This window comes from Schistocerca piceifrons, chromosome 1 (assembly GCF_021461385.2).
Source record: "Schistocerca piceifrons isolate TAMUIC-IGC-003096 chromosome 1, iqSchPice1.1, whole genome shotgun sequence".
Taxonomy (NCBI): Eukaryota; Metazoa; Arthropoda; class Insecta; order Orthoptera; family Acrididae; genus Schistocerca; species Schistocerca piceifrons.
Genome location: NC_060138.1, coordinates 693,794,455 through 693,814,301, shown reverse-complemented (window position 1 = coordinate 693,814,301; position 19,847 = coordinate 693,794,455).

Genomic DNA, 19,847 nt, shown 5'->3' with positions numbered 1-19,847 from the left:
GATGAAACAAACTGCAACTATTTCTGGAAGGGGCAAGTGTTCTCAGCTGTTTTTTTTTTTGACGTTCTCTAGGATCAGCAAACCATGTTGGATGCTGCCTCTGGATCACGGGGTCCCGGGCTCGATTCCCGGAGGGGTTGGGGATTTTCTCTGCCCGGGGATTGGGTGTTTGTGTTGTCCTCATCATTTCATCGTCATCATAATCTGTGAGAGTGCCTAGATTGGATTGTGAAAAGAAAATGGACTGTGTAAAAATTGGGATTTTGTACGGGCGCAGCCGGCCGAAGTAGCCGAGCGGTTCTAGGCGCTTCAGTCTGGAACCGCGCGACCGCTACGGTCGCAGATTCGAATCCTGCCTAGGGCATGGATGTGTGTTATGTCCTTAGGTTAGTTAGGTTTAAGTAGTCTAAGTTCTAGGGGACTGATGACCTCAGATGTTAAATCCCATAGTGCTCAGAGCCATACCTGTGTGTGTGTGTGTGTGTGTGTGTGTGTGTGTGTGTACGGGCGCTGACGACCGCGCAGTTGAGCGCCCCATAAACCAATCATCATCAAATCATGTTGGAGCCACCCTTAACAGTTCTATCTACGAATCCGTCCTCAGAAATCACGACCTCTACGACCCGTAAATAATGGGAGCTTTTATGAGTCCGTTAACATCTGAAAGTTCAAGTCTTACGAAATAATGTAGGCAGAGATGTAACAGTTGTCACACATTCTTGAAATGACGTGGAGTTTTACTGAAACCCAATAAAAGAGCACAAAATGCCCAACAGATACCGCTTTCTATGATACAAAAGGAATAATTAGCATAACAATTGACTTTTACAAGAGATGATGTTCTTTATAGCGAAGTACTTGTATGCGAGGGACAATGTTGTGAACAGTACTGTACAACATGTCAGTACGTATGGTGAGAAACTGCCGTCGGATGTTGTCTTTTAGCATCTCTTAGAAGGTCGGGTGATCGGGGTCGACTTGCGCCTTCAGGTTACCCCACAACCAATAATCACACAGACTGCGGTCTGGAAACCTGGGAGGCCAAGTGTGACGGAAGTGGCGGCTTTCCCTATCCTTGAAGAAAAAGGGCCTGTCCACGATCGATGGGGTAAATTCACATCACACCTTCACTTTCTTGTCATGTAGCGCGGATTTACCACGACAGTTCCAGGATTTTCGTAGCAATTTCGGTAGCTCATTTTAATACACGATTCATGCGGCATCACAGACGTGTTGCTGTCCAGAGCCATCTGTTGGCCAGTTTTTTGCTCGTTTTCGATTTCAATAAAACCCCATGTCATTTCAGGAATATGTATCAATCTTACCTCGCTCCCTGCATTATTCCATGCATTAGTGCATTTTCAAATGCGTTACTGCCAAGCCGACGCACACTCATTTCTAACTTCACGCCCAGAGTTTTCAACATCCAGTACAGAAGAGAGCAGTTTTAAATACGTTGGTACACAAAACAAAAGCTGTTTCTGACGAGGACCGTTTGAATTCAGGATTAATCATCTGAAGTAAGTTTTTCGAAAGAACGGCTATGGTGCACGTGATATGAAGTTGGCGTTCTCCAAGAAAAGAAAACGTGAAAACGTTGAACATTCACATGATGATGCATCAATTATATTCCTTCGTTTCTGTAGCATTACATATTGAGGGACTTAGACGTCCATCCGATTTCCGTTGTACCAAAACACATAAAAATGGCAGCATTCCTCGTTTCTCTGTCTCGACAGTGAACTGAATGTTTGGGTGCCTGCTGTTCGTATGTTCAAGGAGGTGCTCAAGGGCTTCTACGCCCTTTGTCGGCAAAGAGTCCGAAAATGTTTTATAAAATAACGCCGTCGGGGAAGGCTTCATTGTCACTTAATGTTTAGTTATTGATTTTAATAGAGCCGAAATTCACGAACATGGAGCATGGTCGACCAGGTTGTGGATTAATTAATATATATGTAGGCTAAGTTAACTTTTTATGTAAGTAAACAAGAAAAACAGTAAATAACTTAGGCGAGAACCAAGCCATCCTTCTTGCAGGTAATCAGTCGGACTCAGGACGACATTGATTTCATTGTCCCTAGGAATCACTTATAGCTCCTGTTTTGCTAACACTAATTTCCCTGTATCTCTCAGGGGATATTGACCCAAGTCAACATGGTTCTACTGTAGGCTTTTGTAAAAAGTTTATCTTATTTTTTACTCATTTACAAGCGGAGATGTAATAATTTAGGCATTTTTGGGTGATTCTCTCACGTACCTGTAACTTCAGTGATTCATTTTTCGATTTGGACTATAAGTTTAGCATTTTAAGTTTGGTTTCTGAGAGCTTCTGAACGTTATACTATGTGACGTGTTGTGGTCAGATAATGTGGACCACAAGCATGGCGACTGTTGTTCGTATTCTGCTGTTCCAGAGGTTTCCAACCTCGGGTAATTACCCTCTGAGGGGTAAAATCAAATTTCCTGAGGTGTAAGAACTAAACAAAATTTTTCAAATGGCTCTGAGCACTATGGGACTCAACATCTGAGGTCATCAGTCCCCTATAACCTAGAACTACTTAAACCTAACTAACCTAAGGACATCACACACACCCATGCACGAGGCAGGATTCGAACCTGCGACGTAGCGGCTGCGCGGTTCCAGACTGAAGCGCCTAGAACCGCTCGGCCACAGCGGGCGGTAAGAACTAAAAGATTCGATTCTGTTTCAGTCAGTAAACTAAATTATATCATTACTATTATCACAACTACCTAAGACTCAAATACTGAGACCATAAGTTATCAATAATTACTTTTACTCAGTTATCAGCGGTGGAGTTACAGGTTTCTCACATAGTCCACGCACTACACACATATGATGTGCTTTGCCCAGTACATCGCTGATAATAAAAATGAGACATGTTCGTATACATAACAAAAACCAAATATCTCAAGAAAATGCCTTCTCCAAGTTGCTGATAGTACCTGCAGTAGTCCGTAAATTGTTTCATTACTGGCTTCGCAATAGATAAATGAATTAACTGACAGCACGACTCAGCAGTAACTACATAAATGTACCATAGTCCTGTACACAGTATTGTTGTTATTATTTCTATTAATGGCTGTTTAAAATGGTTCGAATGGCTCTGAGCACTATGGGACTTAACTTCTGAGGTCATCAGTCCCCTAGACTTAGACCTACTTAAACCTAACTAACCTAAGGACATCACACACATCCATGCCCGAGGCAGGATTCGAAACTGCGACCGTAGCGGTCGCGCGGTTCCAGACTGTAGCGCCTAGAACCGCTCGGCCACCCTGGCCGGCATTAATGGCTTTGGTCAGTCACGAAGTATTAAGAGCCTAAAGTCTTCCAGTTTCTGCCAGTTTATAAATATGGAGTGCAGCAATTAAGTGATTTACGAACAGTAAGCATAATGCACACATTTGAAGTTGGTTGGTTTTAAATGGGTTAGCAGTGTGCGAGTCAAGCAAATGCCGCAATGGAGACGAGTGATGCAGGTCAAGTATGTTTTGTAACAAGTATCTGTCCACTCTGTGGATAGTTAGCTTTCTTAGCTGAGAAGAAGTTGTGGGTAGCACTTGCGATGCACGACGAATCCATTCGTCATTCATTCTAAAACACACACACACACACGCACACACACGCACACACACACACACACACACACACACAAACTAAATGTCATTCATCTGGCATCATTTTAAAAATAAAAGTGTTCCAAGAAAAGTCTTTTATTCTACAGTTTAGTTAGGTGCTAAAGTTGGTGATTATTAAGGACGGGGAGGAGCCAGCAGTCAGAGGGAGGGGGGGGGGGGAGAGGGCAGGGGTACTAGCAAATGTCTGTACACATAGTGAGAGACACAAGCGTGGCGACTGTTGTTCGTATTATGCTATTCCGGTCGTTCCCAACCGGGAGGTTGGTCTGAGAAAAAACCACTGTGCTATTCCTTAATGGCATACAGAGTTAGAATGTATGATCCTTATGTCACGTATCTCATTTATTTATACGAGGTGTCTGAGAAAAATAATGAGATTGATTTTTTCATCTGCCAAACTATCTTTTATCTTCTTTCAAAGAACAATATTGTCCCCTTCAAAGTAGTCCCCTTCGGCGGCTGTACACCGGCTGAGTCATTGTTCCCAGCCTCGGTAGCAGTGTTGAAAGGCTTCAACCGTAGATCTTTAACATGTCGGACACATTCTTTTGAATAATGTTCTTCAGAGTCCCAAAATGACGTCCTTTTAAGACATATTTCAATTTCGGACAAAGAAAAATGTCGCAAGGCTTCGGATCAGGTGAATAGGAGGGCAGTGGAACAACAGGAATGCCTTCTGAGGTAAAAAATTCCGTTATGGAAGCGGCGGTGTGACATGGGTCGTTGTCATGATGCAGCATCCACTTGTCTGCAATGTCCGGTTTTACTCGTCACCTTTTTAGTGTGCCTTGAAGGGCATCTTTGTAAAAGCACTTGGTTGTCAGTTTGTCCTGGACGAATAAAATTTTTACGTACGATACTTTTACTGTGGGAAAAGCAAATCAACATTGTTTTGATCTTCGTTTTGGCCATTCGATCTTTTTTCGGTCGAGGAGATGGCCCGATGTGCCACTCCTCACATTACCACTTTGTTTCAGAATCGTATCCAAAAATCTTCTTAAGAACATCAACGGCCATGTTTCTTCGATTGTCCTCTTGCTCCGTTGTGAGGTTTCTCGGCATCATCTTGGCACAAATCTTTCGCATGGGCAAAAGTTCGATAAAATATTGATGCATGATGGAAGTTAAATGTCGATCTGGTCTCACAAGAGCACACACGCGGCCGAAGATTTCGTCGGTTTTTGAAGTTGAAGGTCTTCCTGAGCGAGGTTCATCTTTAACGAGTTCTGGGCTTTTCAAAGGTGATTCACACCAGTGTAAAATTTGTGGTCTTGGTGAGGAATGTTTCCCATAGGCGTGTTTCAGCTTTTCACAGGTCGCACTCGCGGATTCCGAAGTTTAACTCAAAAGTACACGGCATAAAGTAGCTCTAAATTCCCCTGTTCCATTTTCTTAACGAAAAAAGAACTTCATTCACTGCGCTATAAAAAAATCACGTGATCGCTGTACGGAGCTGAAACTCGGACTGAGCATCTGAAAGGAATGAACATACCGGTCTAAATCAGTAGAGGAACATAGCGTTGCCAGATCGACCGCAGTGTTGTGGTGTTGCTCATTACTTTTCTCACGCAACTCGTATGCGAATAAATGGTGTATTTATGAACAATGCCTCATTTAAACCAATCTCTCCTAGAGACACTAATCGTCCGACGTAAGTCGGTCATTGGCGGCCCTACTATTAACGAAATATGTGGAAATGGTTTCTAGATTCTACTTCCCTTACTACCGCATCGTCATTTTCTGTTTATGACAGGTAACAAGAGAACTTGCGCTCTCACAAGGACTTGGTGAAGAGGTGCGACTATTTTCTTGCACGCTACTGACGAAGATCGGTTGCAACTCAGAATTTTCCTATGAGCACTTCCAGGCTGAATGTATGACATTAATTCTGTTTGTAAAGAACGTGCGTAGAAAAATATTCAGTCATTAATGACTGTTTTACTGAGTAATGTAACTAAGTAATGTTTACTTAGGTTAACAATTCTGCTCTGACTTTATTAATTTTACAATTAACCACTACTTTTCATTAATAGAAAACAGAATTCCTCACACAATACTCCTTTTGTGTATTGGGCTAGTGAGGATTAAGTGCTTGCAATTCGCTCATATAAATCTTTGGTCTTTTCTGACCCAACTGCATGCCTAGTAATAGCTGAGAAACTACTCAAAACAGTTAATAGAGGCGCAGCTGGGAGCTCTGGATTAATTTAGTGCTCGCTCACAGGATAACACGAGACGCCACTGGGCGGTGTTCCGCTAATGGAGCAGTCATAGCTGACACTCAGGTCTTTGTAATCCCATTATGTGCCGAGATATAGCCAGAGTGTACATTTCTCGGAGCGGCGGGATATAAATTATTAAGTGCTGCTACTCGCGGAACCACTTCCGTGAGCAAACGGTGCAGCTGGAAGCGAAAGGCAATTAGCGTTTTTAGTAAAATATCAGAGATGACAAATGTTTCTTTGTAGACTAATTAGATTGTAAAAATAATTAATTAAAAGTCGAAACAACTCCATAAATAATTAAGAAGCGACGCATTATTAGTTTAGCAAGAAAAATAGAAATATTCCATAAATTTATTACAACATTCTAATGCAAAAGTGTACGCGAAACAGAATTTGACACAGAAGAGAAGAAAATAGGGACATGAATTGCAAGATGTCAGCAGCTGAATTAGGTATAGATATGTGCACTGAAATCACAGGGCGACTTCTGATGTTACAAAGACGGAGAGAGAACGTAAATTTTTGAAACTGTCGACGTTGAGGTCGTTAGAAACGATGCACTGGTTGAGTTGGACAAGAGTGGAAAAAGAACCTGTCGTGACATATTTAGAGGAATCATCCTGGCATGCATCTGAAACGATTTGCAGAAACACCATGACCAGATGGCGATTTAAACACTTCTCTTGCTTGGAGATGAGTTTCCTCTGTCTCAACCAATGTCTCGCTTTCCTCGATATATAGAACTAAGCTGTGTAATTAAAAAATTATCATGAAATGCAAGGAGACTCTCAGATGGTCAACACCTTGTGGTCAATTTGGCAGCTGATACCCGAGATAAGAAAATATAAATGATGTGAGTGAAGTGGCACAAAGACGCTGTTAACTTGACAGCATTATCGTCAGTTAATCAGTGGAACCAGCCTTATTCATAAAATATCTGTGGAGCTATATCCAGCAATAGGACAGACGGAACGATTAACATTAATTTAATTCGGGGAGGACAAATGACAGAGTTCAGAAGGAGGTCACTTGCAGATCTTTCGTTAGGTTGATACGTGAAAAGTGTACGTTAGTTTGAGAGCTTTACCATGATGAATTAAATGAAGAGAGAGAAAATTCAGAGAACGGATGTGCGATTCGTCACTCCATTTTTCTTTTGTTTTGATCTTGCGTTAGAAACAAACTGTCCACTAAAATCTATGACAGATACTATAAGAAAATTGTTAGGTTTAAAATTCCAGCTGAGGACGCCCTATGCCAAAGGAGAAACGTATTATCCAACTAGTCTCTCACATGCGCCATTACTGCAAAATTAGGGAGCTTCGGAGTCATTCTGTGGCATACTCACAGTCGTTCTTCCAAGGCGCTGTTCATGAATGGAATAGGAAAAGGAAAAGTGAAAGGAGCACACTGTCTTCTGCTATTGACAGTAACATGACTTGCGGAGTACAGATTTATGTTAAAGTGCTTTAATAAGACAGAATGTTCTTATACTAAATATGGCTCGTTACACATGTGTTGTTATGGTGGTCTTCGGTCTCCATGATACCCTGTCCTGTGCAAGCCTCTTCATCTCTGCGTAACTGCCACAACCTACATCTATCTGAATTTGCTTACTGTATTCATCTCTTGATCTCCCTCTACAATTCTTACCTCCCACATTTCCTTCCCTTACCAAATAGGTTATTTCCTGATGTCTTAAGATATAACCGACCTCTTTTGTCATAACCGATCCATTGTTTCAGCCAAGTTACGCCATAAATTTATTTTTTACCCAATTCGGTTCACTACTATCTTCTAATTTGTTTTTCGATCCACTAATCTAACCTTAAGCATTCTTCTATAGCACCGTATTTCAAAAACCTCTCTTTTTGCCTCGACTGCTTGTCGCCCCTCGTTTCTCTTCCATTTAAGGTCACCTCTAGGCAGATAGCTTCAGAAAAGAAATCGTAACTCTTACGCTGATGTTAGATGTTAACAAATTCTTCTTTTTCATAAATGTTGTGTTTGCTTTTGTCTTTCTGCATTTTATATCCTTTCTCTTTCTGCCATCAACAGTTATTCTGTTGCCCAAATAGCTAAACTCATCTTCTACTTTTAATGTCTCAGTTCTTAAACGGATTCCGTAAGTATTGCCTGATTTAATTCGATTATATTCAATTAACCATGTTTCACTTTTGTTGATATTCATATTACAGTCTTTTCCAAGACACTATCCATTTCGTCGACGTGCTTTTCCAAGTCCTTCGACATCTTTGATACAATTACAATGTCATCGCCAAACATTGAGGTTTTTATTTCTTCTCCCTGATATTTAGTTCCCTTTTAAGATTCGCCTAAATTTCCTTTACTTCTTGTTCAATGGCTCAAATGGCTCTGAGCACTATGGGACTTAGCTTCTAAGGTCACCAGTCCCCTAGAACTTAGAACTAATTAAACCTAACTAACCTAAGGACATCACACACATCCATGCCCGACGCAGGATTCGAACCTGCGACCGTAGCGGTCGCGCGGTTCCAGACTGTAGCGCATAGAACCGCTCGGCCACCCCGACAGGCTCTTGTTCAATGTAGAGTTTGAGTAACACAAGGGATAGGCTATAACCATCTCATTCCCTTCTCAACCACTACTACCCTCTCAGATCCTTCGAATCTTATAACTGCAGTCTGGTTTCTGTACACGTTGCAAGTAACCTTCCGCTCCATGTATTTTACCTCTGATACCTTAAAAATTTCAAAGAGTACAGTCTAATCAGCAGTGTCAATTATTTCTATAAATCGACAAATTCCATAAAAGAAAATGTACTTTTCTTCAACTTATCGTCTAGGATACGTTGCAGAGTCTGTACTGGCCCGTGAGTTCCTACATTTTTCCAGAACCGGAATTAATCATCACTGAGGTTGGCTTCTACACGTTTTTCGATTCTTCTGTAAATAATTCGTGTCTATATTTTGCAACCATGAGTTATTAAACTGATGGTTCCATAATATTCACAACGGTCAGCACCTGACGTCTCGGGAACTGGATTTACTACATTCTTCCTGAGGTCTGAGTGCATTTCACCTGTCTCATAACTACATGTTGCACAACAGGAGGTGGAATAATCTTGCCGTGGCTGAGTCCCTCTAGAATCTCAATAATTCTGAGGGAATGTCGTTTACTCCAGGTGCTCCTGTTTCCACTTGAATGTTTCGGTGCTCTGTTAAATTCATCTCGCAGTCACGTCTTCCATCTGATCTTCACCTGCTTCTTCTTCTCTTTCTATAATATTGTCTTCAGGCTTGTTTCCCTTATACAACCGTTCCATATAATCCTTCAACCTTTGCTTAGTACTGGCCTGCAATCTGAGCTCTTCATATTCTTACAGCTGCTTCTCTTTTGTCCAAGGGCTCTTTAATTTTCCAATAAGCGGCATCTATATTTCCCATAGTTACGCATGTTTCTAGAGTCTTGTATTTGTCCTCTAACCGCTCTTTTTTAGGTATTTTTTATTTTTCATAAGTCTCAATCTTTAGACGTCAATATTCCCTTTCTCCTGTTTCATTTGTTGCATTTTTACATTTTCTTCTTTCGTCAGTTAAATTCTATACCGCTTATGCTATTCAAAGATTTTTACTAACCCTTGTCTTTTTACCTAAGTGATCCTCTGTTGCTTTCCTTATTTCATCTCTCAAAGCAAAGCATTATTACTCTATTGTATTCCATTTCCCTGTTTCATTCCAGCGTTGTTTACACTCCCTCTGAAACTCTCAACAATCCCTGGTTCCTTCAAGTTATCCAGGCCCCATTCCTTAATTTCCTACCTTTCGACAGTTTGTTTTTGTCCGCAGTTCATGAACAGTTAATTATGATCAGAGTCCACATATGCCCCTGGAAATGTCTTACAATTTAAAATCTAGCTTCGTGATCTCTATCATAACATTACACAATCTATCTCAAACCTTTCAGTGTTCCAGATCTCTTCATGATTCATCAGTTCACTCATGATTCTTAAATCAAATGGTAGGGAATCATTAAATTATGCTCTGTGTAAAATTCTACATTTGGCTTCCTTTATCATTCCTTTCCCCCAGTCCATTCAATATTACCACGACTCCTGCCTTGCCTATATTTGATTTACTTATTATAATAAGATTTTAATGCTCTGAAAACGATTGTCTGATGAATAGAAACCGGTCATCCTTGTATAAATGTACGCTCAAGAAAAATAAATTTTATGGTTGAAAATGAAGTTCTTGTATTCCAAAAAATTGACCATGTGAAGCAGTAACGTTATCGTCATGTTTTTTTTTGTGCCTTTATAATCTTGTAGAATTTCTTTTTCTGCATGACTTCTTCTTGTTGATTATTAAGAACTCGAACCAATTCTAACATGATTGTTCACAATTCAGTTAACATTAACTTCCACTTCATTCGTATTTACTGTTCATGAACACATTAAATGATCATCTTTCTTTTCATTAAGTTTTTCAGTTTGAAATCACAGGTCAATAAACTACATAGGCTGTGTATAGCTTACAGAACATTAGCAAAGGGCAGTACAAATGAACAAGTTGATTTGAACAGAACTTTACATAATTACTCCCGGATGCAGGCTAACTGACCCGTTACATTACATTACGATTGTTAATACCGACTGACTAATAACACAGTACCTTTGCTAGTTGAATGCGAACCACTGACTGACTATGGCTCTGTGCACAACGGCTGTATAAAGACGCGTGCATTATAGAAATGTGAAAATGGGAGAATACTTGAGTACTACCTTTTAGATATTAATAAGTAACACAGTAAAAGTAAAAAAAAATCCAAAAGAATCACCTAGGTAGTGATATAATCATGCTGATGTAAAAGCTGTGTAATCATAAAATGATAAAATCATTGGTTGGCCCACAATTTTATGATGTGGAACTTTAATGTGCATTGGGAATTCAAAAGTCTGACAATAATTTTCTGGAGGGTTACATTTTATAATTTGGATATTTTTATAACTTGGATATTTCATAAACTAACGTATTATCTTAGGAAAGTTGTAAATTTTTGGGAACAGCAAAACTGGGCCTTCAGCAAAACTAGACCTACAGAACTATACCATGTCTAATAACGTCTCTATCGAAGGGATGTTAAACCGCAAATCTTCCTTCCAGAATTATAACTCTGAAATTTAGCAAGGGTTATATTTTAAGATTCGAATATTCTAGAATATGAAAATTTTTAACACCAATTGTTTTCAAACATCAAGTAAAATGTTCGTTACGAAGTGGAGAAAGTGGGCTTTCATTTACGGTACGTCAATGCTAAAACAGAGAATTATTAGCGGGGTCGAATTTTGTAGAGCACTTTGTTTACGGATATTGTCATCAGTAGACTGTAAATAATATCGTGAAAAAACAAACTTAAGTGAAATACAGTTTCTGTAAGAATGTGAAGATTTTAGGTATACTTAATATTTGTATTACGTTATAGCAGGAAACAAAAAAATATTTAAGGAACTGAAGTAGACTTATTCTGCCTTGATACGTCCCAAAGTATTCTGAGAAAAGACGCACTTTCAGTGAGGATTAAGGAGTCATACAACAAGCACGCATACTACGTTGTATTTTATAACTGACGTTGTTTAGAAATAGGTCAAGATTTTGATACTTTTGTACGCAAATAATTCACTTCAGCGAACTACTATGCTTTATTAATTGTTCAGTTTTGCAATCTCCACATGTTTACAATTCTTATTTCATGTCTCCCTTTTTCAGTTCTTCCCTTGCTAGCCGGCCAAGTGGCCGCGCAGTTCTGGCACTGCAGTCTGGAACCGCGAGACCGCTACGGTCGCAGGTTCGAATCCTGCCTCGGGCATGTATGTTTGTGATGTCCTTAGGTTAGTTAGGTTTAACTAGTTCTAAGTTCTAGGGGACTAATGACCTCAGCAGTTGAGTCCCATAGTGCTCAGAGCCATTTGAACCATTTTTTCCCTTGCTACCTCACTTTAAATATCTAACAATGATAACTATTGAAAGTGATAAATAAATAAGTTAATGCTGACGTGAACGCGCATTTAAGTGCAGTACATTCTTCTAGTGATATATATATATAACGTCGAAAGTAACGAAAACTTCGCTAACTTTTTGAACGCGTATGGACCAATAACTACAATACACTGAAATAAGTTCCGAGAGGAGCAAGAACTCTATGCACATTTTAGTCAGCCTTAAAGCCAATAACGTAACCAGGCGTTTACTGGAAACTCTGATTTTGTTCACTAAGTAAGTTTCGCAAGGCCTCTGTTTTCACATGTGTTGCTCGATTGCCGGCCGGTGTGGCCGAGCGGTTCTAGGCGCCTCAGTGTGGAACTGCGCGACCGCTACGTTCGCAGGTTCGAATCCTGCCTCGGGCATGTCTGTGTGTGATGTCCTTAGGTTAGTTAGGTTTAAGTAGTTCTAAGTTCTAGGGGACTGATGACCTCAGATGTTAAGTCCCATAGTGCTCAGAGCCATTTGAACCATTTTATTTGTTGCTCGATTAAGACAATATAAACAAATTTTGACGCGCAGTTCAGTACATAACCCGAAAGGTTTATTGTTGGCTAAATAAAAAATGGTGTGTAACTAAATAACTATTTCATTTTACATCGTCCAGTCTGCGATATGACGCCTGTAATAACTGAAGATTCGCAGTCAATGAAAGTTGTAGTGCGCATGACTCTGCAAAGAGGCGAGAGTATTGCAAGAATATTATAGGCGATGAGAACCGGGATTTTGTTTCCTGGACTATTCACTATGAGTAATGAACACGTATATTGCCCAGATATGGAAATACGAGAAAACTAACGCTACACCTGAGATCAAACATGACTGCCTGAATCTGTGTTTGAATTGGTCTTAAAATGTTCGTGTTTAGTCTATTTTTCATCACCGCGAGATACCTGGGATTCTGGACCTTTGGCTACGACGGAAGTCACAGTGGGAGCCTAGAAACCAGGTTTCTAAGACAGGGTTTTGCTCTAGAGGCATACGAACGTCCGAGAAAGCCCACGTTGTCTCTGACAAACGGTAGGCTGGCCACGGGCAACACTTTGTACCGGTTTTCGCTGTTTGTCGAACCTCGCAGGTTGTAGTTTCTTCCTGTAGCCCTTTACCAAGGACAAAATTTCCCTACATTTCCAGCGACGAGGTCAAAACTGATAATGTTCATGATCGCAGCCATCTAGAATGTCAAATCAAACGTGCTTGGGAGGGCTTGGCATAATATAGCCCTGCGTTGATATGCGTATTTCTGCACATCGACCTCACATAAAGCACGTTTAAGGTCGGTTTAGAGACTTCGGTCTTCCCTCTTTGAGTTACAATCATTTTCAGCGATGGATCATTTATGGAATCATAGAAAACGTATTTACAAATGTAACTGCAATGTAAAACGAAAAAATGAAAATGTTGTTATCTGTCATATTCAGGCATGAAACTTTAAAAAATTTCGACTGAATTATTCTACAGATGTCAGAATATATAATATGCACACCAGACCAATTCCAGGTAAGTTTCATTCATGAACTTGCGGACACCCCCTCACGGCGTCTTCGCCTCTCCTCAGCTTTTAGTCAGTGATTCTAGTAGTTCGGGAAACATGTAGGATTTCATTCAAAGCAGAGAACGTTTCTAGGACAATCACGAAGTCGGTCATTTATGTTGCGCTGGGAGCCACCGAATACAAAAAACAGATTCATTGGTGGCGACTGTGTCTGTTCTCATAAACTTGTAAGCAATAGTTCATTATTAGTCACTGCGTGCAGATCGAGGATAGCTGGTGGTAGTCCAAATTTTTGCATTTAAATTTTTTATTTATTCTAGAATCAGTTCGCCACTGCTGATTACAATGCGGGAAACAGCAGAAAAAGAGAAGAGGAACCAGACAGCAACGAATTTTCGATAATTAATCGGTGGGGCGACTCTAACGCAGTTATGTCAGCCAAATATTTGTCATCGTAAGCGGATAGCAATCGATTAAAAAGTTCTAAAGGAAATTCGTGTGCAGTGCAGTTGGAATGGTGTACGATCGTCCGTAACAAAATATCAATTGGTCGATCAGTCGCCGCATCAAACTACGGCTGTTATTAAAATTAAACATGATTTATAATGAAGCTGCTGCACCAGAACTGAAAGTTTGTTCACACTCATTTCAAAATACAAATTTCAACTGGAAATGCATTTGGTAATAACTTACGGTACTGTGTAATCCTTCGTTCGTTGAAAAAACCGCTCGTAATGAGAGAACACCTTGTAATGTACACAAGAAGCGATGCTGCGATTCACCATTAATGAAGACGGAATGCTAACAGCCTGACCGATGTTCACTCTATCTCTGTCTTTGAAGGAATGACATATAATAGACTCTTAGAAGCGGTCGAATCACTCTGAATAGTACAGCTAGCTGGATTTTGATCTGGTAAGGACTGTACAGCACAGGTATTAAATCTAAGTCAGCATACTGAAGACGGGTTAGTTTGAAGAAAAGTCACTAGGGCAGTATTTATTGATCTAACAGAAGCTTATGATAAAATCAACCGTCATATGCTCCTGCTCAAAGTATGTGGAATAAGTACGGATCACCATCTCATACAAATAATTCAAGAAATCCTTCAAAATACAAGGTTTTTCGCAAAGCTTAGTCGATAGGGGATCCAAAAGAACAGGTTACACGGGTCAGTGTGTTGACACCTCTGTTGTTTAATATTTACGCCAACGATCAACCCCAGCCTAATAACATACATAAGTTCATCTCCCAAAGCGGGACCTTCCAACAGGTGGAACTAGATATTAACGCCACTTTGGAGGAGTTGGACAAATACTACTGTAAGAACCACTTAAAACAAGATCCCAGCAAAACACAAATATTCCATCTGAGAAACTTAGAGTAACTTGCACAGGAGTGCAACTGGAACATAGTTTTCAGCCCAGGTACGAAGGGCGTTTAATAAGTAAAGCAACACATGTTCTTCTGAAATCAGGTTGGTTTTATTCAGGATTCCAATACACCATATTATTTTCCACTCCTCTGGTTACAGAACCCTATTTTTCAACAAAATCTCCGCCTTACGCTACCTTGCTGGGAGTGCGTGCACGCCCGCGTGGTACCATTCTACCGGTTGACGTCGGAGCCATCTTGCTGCATTTATAACCTCCATATCGTTCACTTACTGTTTCCCACAGAGGAGTGCGTGCTTCTTTGGGCCAAAGAGGTGGCAGTCTGAAGGCACGAGATCTGGGCTGTAGGTTGGTTGAGGAAGAACTGTCCAATGAAGTTTTGTGGACGAGGTGTTAACAACATCGACAGAGACGCCCAGTTGTGGAGTAAGATGTCTGACTGTGATCCGTCGATCACCCCGCATCAGAGTGTTCACACGTTCCAGCACTGCAGGAGCCACAGCTGTGTGCAGTTGGCCGGCACACGGTAGATTGGAGAGATTTGCTCGACCTTGTTGCGATGATGACAGACGCCTCGCCCAACGACTCACCGAGCTTTTGTTAACCGCTGTGTCTCCGTAGGCATTCTGCAGGCGCCTATGAATACCTGTGATCTCTGGTTTCCCGCCAACATAAACTCCATGGTAGCCGATAGCTATCTGCTTGGAAAGCACCTCCGTTACAGACGCCATTTTGAGTTCTACATATAGCGCCGCCACCTATCGGAGCTTCCTGAAACTATAGAAGCTGAAGCAGGAATATTCCAGTATCTCCCACAACAAAACCCGCGTTTTTTCAACCGAAACTGGCCGAGAAAAAAAAGTGTTGATTACTTATTGAAAGGCTCTCGTATCTTTGGGGCACGTTTGACCTCCAGGTCAATACTAACAAGAGTCGTATTTTTGCTGAAGTATTGTCTCTTGACATTGGTCTCGGATCTTCGACCGACGTTTGTTTAACAATTTTTCTGACGTTTCGCGGACACGAGTGGCTGTCAGTGTAAAAGGCTCACCCTGCACAGTTGGTGTGGTTGATCTTGACTGCCACTCACGCTAGCGAAAGGTCAGAAAAATTGTTAAACCAACGTCGGCCGAAGATCCGAGACAAAAGCAAACGGTTAATATAACAACAAGTGTCCACGACTGCCTTAACAATTCTGTAATATTTCTGTAACGTTAAACGCAGTCGCATATCTTTAAACCTTTCAGAATCCTTCTACTAGCTTCATCGATTTAGAAAACCGTATCTGCTTATTTCCTACTGAACACAAAGCTGGTTTAATTGATTTCATTATTTTGAAAACGACGTTCATTTTCGTGCATTCAAAAGTTGCAGCCAGGTTTAGACGATTTTCTTCTTCTTCTTCTTCTTCTTCTTCTTCTTCTATGTTGTTCTAATTGGTCTGAAGTAAGCAATATAAAAATTTCTGAAAATCTGTGTACCAGAATGTATCTAAACGATCTAACGAAAACAGAAGCTTAATCCAATTTTCTGAACCTTCTGCACTTCCTGCACAGTAGCAACTTTTCGGAGACCCCGAGTGAAATGGCCGAAAAGCTACCGCCTCCAGAAAATACTTCTCGTGATCAGCATTGCTATGCGTACTCTCTGTACAAGTAGTGGGTAATCATCCGCCGCTTTCCGTGTTTGCCGAGCGGTTCTAGGCGCTTCATTCTGGAAAAGCGCGATCGCTACGGTCGCAGGTTCGAATCCTGCCTCGGGCATGGATGTGTGTGATGTCCTTAGGTTGGTTAGGCTTAAGTAGTTCTCAGTTCTAGGGGACTGATGACCTCAGATGTTAAGTCCCATAGTGCTCAGAGCCATTTGAACCAATCATCTGCCGTGTGACGCCGACGGCGATATCTGAGTATCAAGATCATTTAACACTAGCAGATGAAGTAGTAACGTTTGTGATCATACCTTGAAAGTTAAGAACACGTACGCAGTATTAGTTATAAAAAATGATGAGATGTACATGTATACTTTTACACCTCCTTTAACTACAAGAACAGTCATGTAACTGCTGTTATGTTCATTCTAAACACCTTCACCTCTACCACATTATCTCTAATAACTTTTCTTAATACTGTACAGTGTTGTTATTTTTTCCTAACTGGGATGACGTTTAGACAGAATCGAGTCGGTGGTGGAAGGTAGCTACAAAGTGGCAGTTCTTTGCTTTTAGTATCGTGTACATTCCAGGTAGATGACTTTAGGTCTACCTAGTGATGTACTAACATAAAACTTCTTCTCTGCTCAACATTAATTTAAAATTTGACAGGGTTACACCGATAGCTGTCACTACATGCCGAATTCGTTTCGGATGCCTGATAAAATTGGATTGTGATTGAATAACAGGGGAGGCGGATATAAATAAAGCCTGTCATATCACTCACTGCGTCTTGAGTTCTGCTGTCTCAATTATTTGACTTACGATGGCCTTAGTACGTAGCACATGAAGTAGACGTAGTACTGAGACGGGCCAAAGATTTGGCAGCAAATCAGTTTATCACCACATCCGTAACGCCTTTGTCCAAGAAAGACAAGGGCGCTGCTTTGAGTCCCTGTCCGGTACACAGTTTTAGTCTGTCAAGAACTTGCGATGTGCGCTAACTCCACTGCAGAGTTAAGATACATTCTGGAATCCTCACCTCCACTGACGAATTGCCGTCCCAGTAGATTCACTTTTTCTATACTCATAATGTCTGCACATTCCATCAGACTAAATTTGATATGTATCATTTATATGAAACCGGTTCAAATAATGTCGGGCCGGGATATGAATTCTGACATCCACATCCCGCATACCCTTTCTTTGGATAGGCTTGTGAGCTGTGAACGGTGAGGTAGATATCCGAAAGGAAGTAGCCTTTAATGCCTCATCGACGATGACCTTGTTGTGTCTGAAAACCTGCTACTGCGAATATGCACCTGTCGAGCGTTAGTCGGATAGTTACAGGTTTACTAGTAATTCCTGACTCGTTAAAGATTCGAATTCCTATGTATAAAACTACTTCTGACTTCTGATTGCTGTAAAAATGTGAATGTGTTAAATAGTCGACGCTAAGCATGTAAGTGAGGAAGATTTTAGAAGAGGTTTCCAACTATGTTTTAAGTTCGTTGAAGGTCACTAAGAGTTCTCGTTATCAAACATCGGATGAGTACGGTCTCGGTAATTTAGGCTCAATTTTAAGCAGAAACTAACTTTTCTTGATTCTCAAAGTTTACTGTGTCATATCTCACGAATTGTGTGTTATACAAGACTATAATTTTGCGTATACATTCAGTGGTATATGTCGATACTGTCTACACCATGCCTTGCGAACAGAGCCAGTAAAAAATGAAATCAAATGAGCGAGTGTCATTGGTGGCCGGGAGGCCCCATCCGGGGGAATTAGGCCTCCTGATTTCGAGTCTTATTTCAAGCGACGCCACGCTGGGCGAGCTGCGCGTCGGTGGTGATGTGGACAGCGCAACACCCAGTCCATGAGCGGATTAAACCTCCAAGCTGGCCGGGAAACGAACCTGGGCCCACTGCATTGTAGGCAAACCAGCTATAATTCAGCTAAGCAGTCGGACTACAGAGCCAGTAGTACAGGAGTAATAAATATTGTAAGTAGCGTGAATAAAAGGACGCTATGTGCAAGAAGCATGAAGCGCTCTTTGAATGTATCCTGATAGCTAAAAGAGCCACGCGCACTTTGAATAAGAAAATGCTATTTGACACTGAAATCAATATAAAAGATAGGGTCGCCACCAACTCTTGCCACACGACAAAGAAGAGGTAGCACTGAGTCGGAAAATTACTTAATTTATTAATAAGAAAAACTCACAAAAGAACATTCATTGTAAAGTCATTGATAAAGAATGGGATGTAATTATTAATATGATCCAGGCATTCTTCCCGTGAATCAAATATTGAGTAAAGTAAAGAGGGTGTGAACACCATGCGTAAGTGCAGCCTGCAGCAAGATTCGTGAAAACACGATCTATTCCAGAGCATTTGTTTCAGATAAAAAAAGGGACACTAATCACTACACCTGTGCACATGGAAACGCTATAGATGGGCCAACAAGGAAAACTACAAGGTAAATGGCGAAGGTAACGGCGACGTAACATCGGTACACAAGATAAGATTGAAGGCAAAATTATTTATTCCTTAAAACATTGATGTAGTACATCTATAGACTGCTGTTGCATGCTAACTATGTACAATTGCTTGTGAAATACTGTACGTTTCATAACAGACTCGCGTGCCCACTCGGTCCGCGGAGACAATTTCTATGGACCGTGGCCAAATTTTAATCACATGAGACAAAGAAAATTCACAAATACACAAAAATAACCAAGATCCGGAAAAGATTAGAAGCATACACACACAGTTGTAGGCACATAAACATTCACACTGAACCGAGGGCACTTCAACATATGCAACTCCTTTGTGCCGCGTTCCTCTCACGGATCAAAGTCAAGACTGCATTGGGAATCAAACTGAAAGTCTACAAAAGCCTTGCATTCCCTGCTGCAACCCAGCAAATAAATCTTTATAAGACGAAATTCGAGACCAAAAGCTAAAAGCTCCCCTCTCTATGTGACAACGCGCCACGGGGTCAGTCCAACTCACCCTTCTTCGACTGGAGCACAGCTGTGTACGCTTCCCGTACCGGCGGCAGACTGCCTCCCGCTTCTCCAGCCTCTTCCACGCTCCGCGTGGACCGGAAAACCCCAGGATGCCATTTCCGCCACCAACCTAACGCAGGTGGATTTCTCACAAGTAGCGGAAACCTCTTTGCCGACTTGACCACTACGAGAGTTGGCAATGAAAGGTGGCTACAGGACCCTTTCAATATGTCTAAAGCGGCAGTTTTACTGCGTGTACTGCGGAAATGTAGTAAGCGATAAACTTATCTTCCATGTAACGTTGGGGTGAGGGGATATCAGAGCAAAAAAGTTTCGAGAAAATTTGGAATTATGTGTACAGTTTGTTGCAAGTCACAACGTGCTCTCATTC